This window comes from Theobroma cacao, chromosome 5 (genome assembly GCF_000208745.1).
Source record: "Theobroma cacao cultivar B97-61/B2 chromosome 5, Criollo_cocoa_genome_V2, whole genome shotgun sequence".
NCBI lineage: Eukaryota > Viridiplantae > Streptophyta > Magnoliopsida > Malvales > Malvaceae > Theobroma > Theobroma cacao.
Window position 1 is genome coordinate 18,067,391 of NC_030854.1, and position 6,591 is coordinate 18,073,981.

General features: G+C 33.9%; 1 long non-coding RNA gene across 2 annotated transcripts; it reads right to left on the reverse strand.

Annotated features, from left to right (window-relative positions):
• LOC108662103 lies at window positions 1-6,371 on the reverse strand. 2 transcript variants are annotated; one of them, XR_001927884.1, is made up of 6 exons: window positions 6,333-6,371; window positions 4,628-4,698; window positions 3,751-3,803; window positions 3,253-3,476; window positions 920-995; window positions 1-40 (listed from the first exon to the last, which is right to left on the reverse strand). It is a non-coding gene; the product is annotated as an uncharacterized LOC108662103 (long non-coding RNA). The 2 variants fall into 2 exon arrangements; XR_001927885.1 differs by lacking the exon at window positions 6,333-6,371 and adding an exon at window positions 5,567-5,647.

Consider the following 6,591-nt stretch of genomic DNA (forward strand, 5'->3'; position numbering starts at 1 on the left):
AGCCCTCAATGAAAAGAGCTATCTACCGACTATCTTGAGCCTGAAAGAGGTGGAAATGAGGGTGATGAGATTATATAATCCTAATGAGTAAACAAATATCATCTAAAATATCTAAAGTTGAGTAAATGGAGATAGATAAAATAGATTAGCATAAAAATGATTCTCAGCATTTCGAACTCATTTTAATAAGATAAAATAGATTCATTTCACCCAAATAAACAACGAGGCTTATGATTTCCTGAAAAGCTTGGCTCGTGCCAAAATCATTCTCATACTCAGTTATTAGGGATACCTTAGCCTGATTTATCCCAACCGAGTCCGCCAAGGCTGTTAAAAAGTCATGTACACATAAATCATGTTTTTATTTTGAAAACATAGCTGTTCCTTAGCGTTGGCTGAATTCACCCTCACGTGGTGGTTTAGCGTGAAGTGAACTCTAAAGTTGTACCTCGGGAGTTACCCTACGAGTCTCCCCAATTGAGGTAAGAATATGACAGGATTCCGTGCCCCTCAAAAAGGTTGGTCCACAAAACCCACCCACTGTAGTAAGCTAATCGATATCCCACCAAATCAATAAAATTCCAACAGCATGACGTGGCAATTATTTTAAAACAAGCATGTCAAGGCAAAACAACAGTTCACATATGTTTAGCACAATTACCAATCCAGCCACTCATGCCCATGTTATCATAAGCCATTCTATTCAAATAATAATTTACAACACAGCAATTAGTCTCCAATTACTCCATTTTTAAAACCATCATTCAATTTCAAGACAATTTTATAAAATCATTTCATTTAATCACATTTTTTTGCTTATAAAACATAAAGATTTACCATTTAAACTCATTTTCCATAAAATCACAAAAACGAATTAAAATTCACTTCAGATAATCAAGATGATGATAAGGTTACTCACTGTATCAGGAGTTTGAAATACTCTTATTCTCAGTCCTCTAACACAACGTCTTTACCCTTGTTAGAGAGCTCACCACCTATATACAATACACGACACATTATTCAATATACTGTGTCATATCATTATAAATCTATTTCAGGCTCTTTACTAATGCATGAAATGGGATGTGAAACGCTCGGGTAACCATCTAATTACGGTGTTCAATATAAGTTCAATTGTGTACCTAAATAAAATGGTATTGGCCTAATTCGATCTATCACCCGATTAATTGGCCAATACGTCCAATTCAACTCCAAATAATTCCATTTTTCTCCCAATACTCCAAATCATCAAACAAAAATTAAATAACTTGAAATATGACAAAATCATCTTCACATTTTCTCTTAGGAATTTCGGCCATGGTGGGTTCACTAACAATATAATTTTTCAAACTTGATTCTCACACCACAAATCACTAATTCCTAACCAAATCACTTGAAACAAAATCAAAATCATCATCAATATTCCACATGGAGAATTCGGCCAATGATGGTTATGGAAGAACATGAATTTTTCTTGCTTGATTTTCATGCTACACATCACTAACTAACTAAAAACACTAAAATACATTGAAATCTAACCAAATCAAGTATCAAAACATCGCTCTAAGTGTTCAGTCAGCAAGGGATTCTTCATGATTTCATGTGATTCAACCATGGAAAATAAGAAAAAAATGCTTAAGAAAGAGAGATCTCAAGCTTAATTGAAAAAATCTTACCGTTTTTCTCTTGTTTCCTTGAATTTTTCCACCTAGGGTTTTGTTCTTCCTTTTTCTTGCTTCTCCTTGGTGAGGCCGACCATAATGAAGAGAAATGGGCTGGTTTTGTGCTAATTTATAAGGAAAATAATAAAGAAATAAAAGCTTGACACTTGTCACCTTACCATTGGTCCATTTTTAAATTCTTAACTATTAAGCTTTCTTTCTCCACCACATAAAATCCTTCAATTATCCATGATAATAATGGGTGAAATTCATGTGCTGGACAAGTGTTGGGTGGTGTAAACTTACAATTTTGCCCCTGGGGTGGCAAAATGACTATTTTGCCCTTATCCTCGAAAAAACGTCGAAATTAAAATTTTTAACTTCTCAAACTCAAATTATACTCCAAATGATCAATCTTAGTAAAAAATTTCATCCAACACTCACATCTTAACCTCGGGTAGCAAAATGACCATTTTGCCCCTAGGTCATGAAAATTCCAATTTGACTCTAAATCGGTCCTCGAACTTCGAATCACCATTTTAAGTCATTTTGAGGTTTTAAAATTCTCAATTTCATCTAAAAATCTCTATTTGGACTAGTTCGAGGCTTAATTCAACTTAATTGTACCATTTGGTACATTACCGTCCTTTAACGATTTTTGAGGTACCCAAGTAAGCAAACATGCATTCTTATGTAAGAATGGCATAATAAACATATGGTAGAGCTGGGCTTGGCATTAAGGGTCTTGAGAGCTAAGAAATTTGAGAGAAAATGAGTGGAGGAACAAAGAGAATAAAACAAAATGAAAGAGGCTCGAGATTTAGGGTTTTATTTTTTTGCTAGTGTAATTTGAGGTCAACTTTTTAAGGTAAGGAGTCGACTATGGCTAAAAATATACTTTAAGGTTGATTACTCTAAGGGGGTAGTTGACCATGGTTTAGAAAGCTACCTTTGTTTGAAAATTTTTTTAAGGTTTTCTTTTTAAGGGAAAAGATTGACCTTTCAACCTTTAATATCCAAAATTTGACCCTTTTGAGTTCTAAATCAACTCTAGTCCACCCACTAACTTTCAAGTATTTTGTGAATGGTTTTCTCAAGGTTAGAAATCAAGGGATTTAAGCTAGTCAATGCATTTCCTAAGCTCACCAAGTCAATTATCTAATTTGTCCAAGTAATGGAAATTAGGGGTTTCACATTCTCTCCCTCTTAAGAAAATTTATCCTCGAATTTAAACCAACAAGTTAGTTACCTTAATTTTGAAATAAATGTGGGTCTTTCATGTGCTTTTTGTCCTCAACATCCTAGGTCACCTTCTCTTTAGAGTGGTTACCCCAAAGAACTTTCACTAAAGTTACATCCTTAGTGTGAAGCCTTTTTGCTTGTCTATTCAACATTTCTATTGGTACCTCCTCATGTGACAAGTAATCACCCAACTAAATCCCTCATAAGAAATCATGTGGGATGGGTCGGGATCGTACATACATAATACAAATATATGAAATACCATGTGGATACTAGAAAGATCTGGGGTAGCCCTAATATATAAGCTACAACATTAACTTTCTTAAGGATCTCAAATATTCTAATATACCTTAAACTTTAAGTCTCGATGTCTATGGTCAGCGTATGATTTTTGACATCTTTAAGCTCTCAACAACTTATCCTGAATCAATCAAATATTGTCGATGACATGTTGAGCCGTCTTCGATCCAAGTAGTTTCTGTTCACCAACCTCAAACTAAGTGTAACGACCCCTCCTCGGTCGCTACCGGAGTTCGAGACCTCCGAGAAAGACCCGCCAAGTCCCGAACAAGCCTTACTCAAAATGCCTGTTAGTGCACTATATACGATCCCATTCCATATTGATGCTAAAAACAATATACTCTCATACAATGATTTAAACTATAAACATAATAATCAATTCAAGCTTTAAACCATTTAATCACAAGTATATACATCGAAATTCACATTCTTGAATTATTTACTTATAACAAAATCAATATCCGTTTAAAACTTAATAAATAAAGTGCTACGACTCGACCTCTAACAGTGGAGTGACTCAGGATAAAATGCTATGAGATGCCTTTACCTATTTGCGGTGGACCATACACGCCGATGATTACACGTTAGGCAGATCCTTGTCTGTAAAAAGAGAAAAAAAAGGTGTGAGTCTCACAGACTCAGTGATCATCGGCTTCGTGAGTAAGGGATAGATGGGAAACAAGCAATAAGGTTGAGATTTTGAATAATAAAAATTACAAGAGTAGATAAAAATATTTAATTCAAACGGAGATTTGTGCCTTATATATATATAAGAAAATATCGAGAATCTCTTGTAAGTCGTAATCAACCATAATGTATATCAAATCAAGTAAGTAAAATTTTGTGTAGTGAGAAGGTTAATAACCATTTTCAAACTAAATCTGTCACGACCCGATACTCCCCTCGAGCCCGTGACAACCGTCGTGAAGTCCCGATAGACATTCATTACCCAAAATGCCAACCGGAACCTCGCACAGCTTTAATATCAGTTTTCGCACCTCCTCTATGAGCAACAATTGTTAAGTATCATGTTTTGAGAGATTATAAATTATTTCCAAATCAAAACAATAGAAAAAAAAAATTTCTCACAGGGGCATTTTGGTCATTTTTTCTCAAAAATCTCAAAACTAGCTAAAAATGTAGTATGCGAGTGGAAAACACATATTTCATAATAAAAAATAAGTTTCGATGTCTAAAAACTTCATTCAAAGTGAAACTATACCTATTTGAATATAATAAAAATATTCAATAAAATATTCTATTTTCTTATAAAACAATATTTATAGAGTCATCGGTAAATAATTTTTGTAACGTAAAAGCTAAATAAATTCATACATACTGTAATACAGATAACCAAAGCATAAGATTTAATTTATAGTGACATGTGAGCCCACGAACGACCAAAAGTATCATAAACGGTAAACCTATAGTTTTTGAGGATGTAAGTCCAACTATAACCCTCAACGAAATGAGCTATCTATCGACTATCTTGAGCCTGAAACGGGTGCAAAAGAGGGTGGTGAGATTATATAATCCTAGTGAGTAAACAAATATCATCTAAAATATTTAAAGCTGAGTAAATGGAGACAGATAAAATAGATTAGCATAAAAATGATTCACAGAGTTTTGAACTCATTTTAATAAGATAAAATAGATTCATTTCACCCAAATAAACAACGAGGCTTATGATTTCCTGAAAAGCTTGGCTTGTGCCAAAATCATTCTCATACTCAGTTATTAGGGATACTTTGGCTTGGGGCTATCCCAACTGAGTTCGCCAAGGCTGTTAAAAAGTCATGTACGCATAAATCATGTTTTTATTTTGAAAACATAGCAATTCCTTGGCATTGGCTGAGTTCACCCTCACATGGTGGTTTAGCATGAAGTGAACTCTAAAGTTGTACCTCGGGAGTTACCCTATGCACCTCCCCAACCGGGGTAAGAATATAACAGGATTCCGAGCCCCTCAAAAAGGCTGGTCCACAGAACCCGCCCACTGCAGCAAGCTAAACTCACCACACAATAAAATTTGCAATAGCATGATATGACAATTATTTTATTTTACAGCGTCTCCAGGAAAATCAATAGTTCATACATTTTCAGCACATTTACCAATTCAACCATTCATGCCAATATTATCATAAGCCATTCAATTCAAACCATGATTTATAACACAACAATTAGTCTCCAATTACTCTATTTTCAAAACCATCATTCAATTTCAAGACAATTTTATAAAATCATTTCATTTAATCACATTTTGCTTATAAAACATAAAGATTTACCATTTAAACTCATTTTCCATAAAATCACAAAAACGAATTAAAATTCACTTCAGATAATCAAGATGATGATAAGGTTACTCATTGTAATGGGAATCGAATTCCGAGTACTCCGATTCTTGATCCTCAAGTACTATCTCTTTACTTTTGCTAGAATGCTCACCACCTAGACATAATGCACAATAAGTCATTTACTACATTTATGCTAAATTGTTATAAAACCAATTCAGGCTCTATACTAATGCATGAAATGGGATGTGAAACACTCAAGTAACCATCTAAATACGATGTTCAATATAAGTTCAATTGTGTACCTAAATAAAATGGTATTGGCCTAATTCGATATATCACCCGATTAATTGGCCAACACGTCCAATTCAACTCCAAATAATTCCATTTTTCTCCCAATACTCCAAATCATCGAACACAAATTAAATAACTTGAAATATGGCAAAATCATCTTCACATTTTCTTTTAGGAATTTCGGCCATGGTGGGTTCACTAACAATATAATTTTTCAAGCTTGATTCTCACACCATAAATCACTAATTCCTAACCAAATCACTTGAAACAAAATCAAAATCATCATCAATATTCCACATGGAGAATTCGGCCAATGATGGTTATGGAAGAACATGAAATTTTCTTGCTTGATTTTCATGCTACACATCACTAACTAACTAAAAACACTAAAATACATTGAAATCTAACTAAATCAAGCATCAAAACATCCCTCTAAGTGTTCGGCCAGCAAGGGATTCATCATGATTTCATGTGATTCAACCATGGAAAATAAGAAAAAATGCTTAAGAAAGAGAGATCTCAAGCTTAATTGAAAAAATCTTACCGTTTTTCACTTGTTTCCTTGAATTTTTGCACTTTTCCCTTGAATTTTTCAACCTAGGGTTTTGTTCTTCCTTTTTCTTGCTTCTCCTTGGTGAGGCCGACCATAATGAAGAGAAATGGGCTGGTTTTGTGCTAATTTATAAGGAAAATAATAAAGAAATAAAAGCTTGACACTTGTCACCTTACCATTGGTCCATTTTTAAATTCTTAACTATTAAGCTTTCTTTCTCCACCACATAAAATCCTTCAATTATCCATGA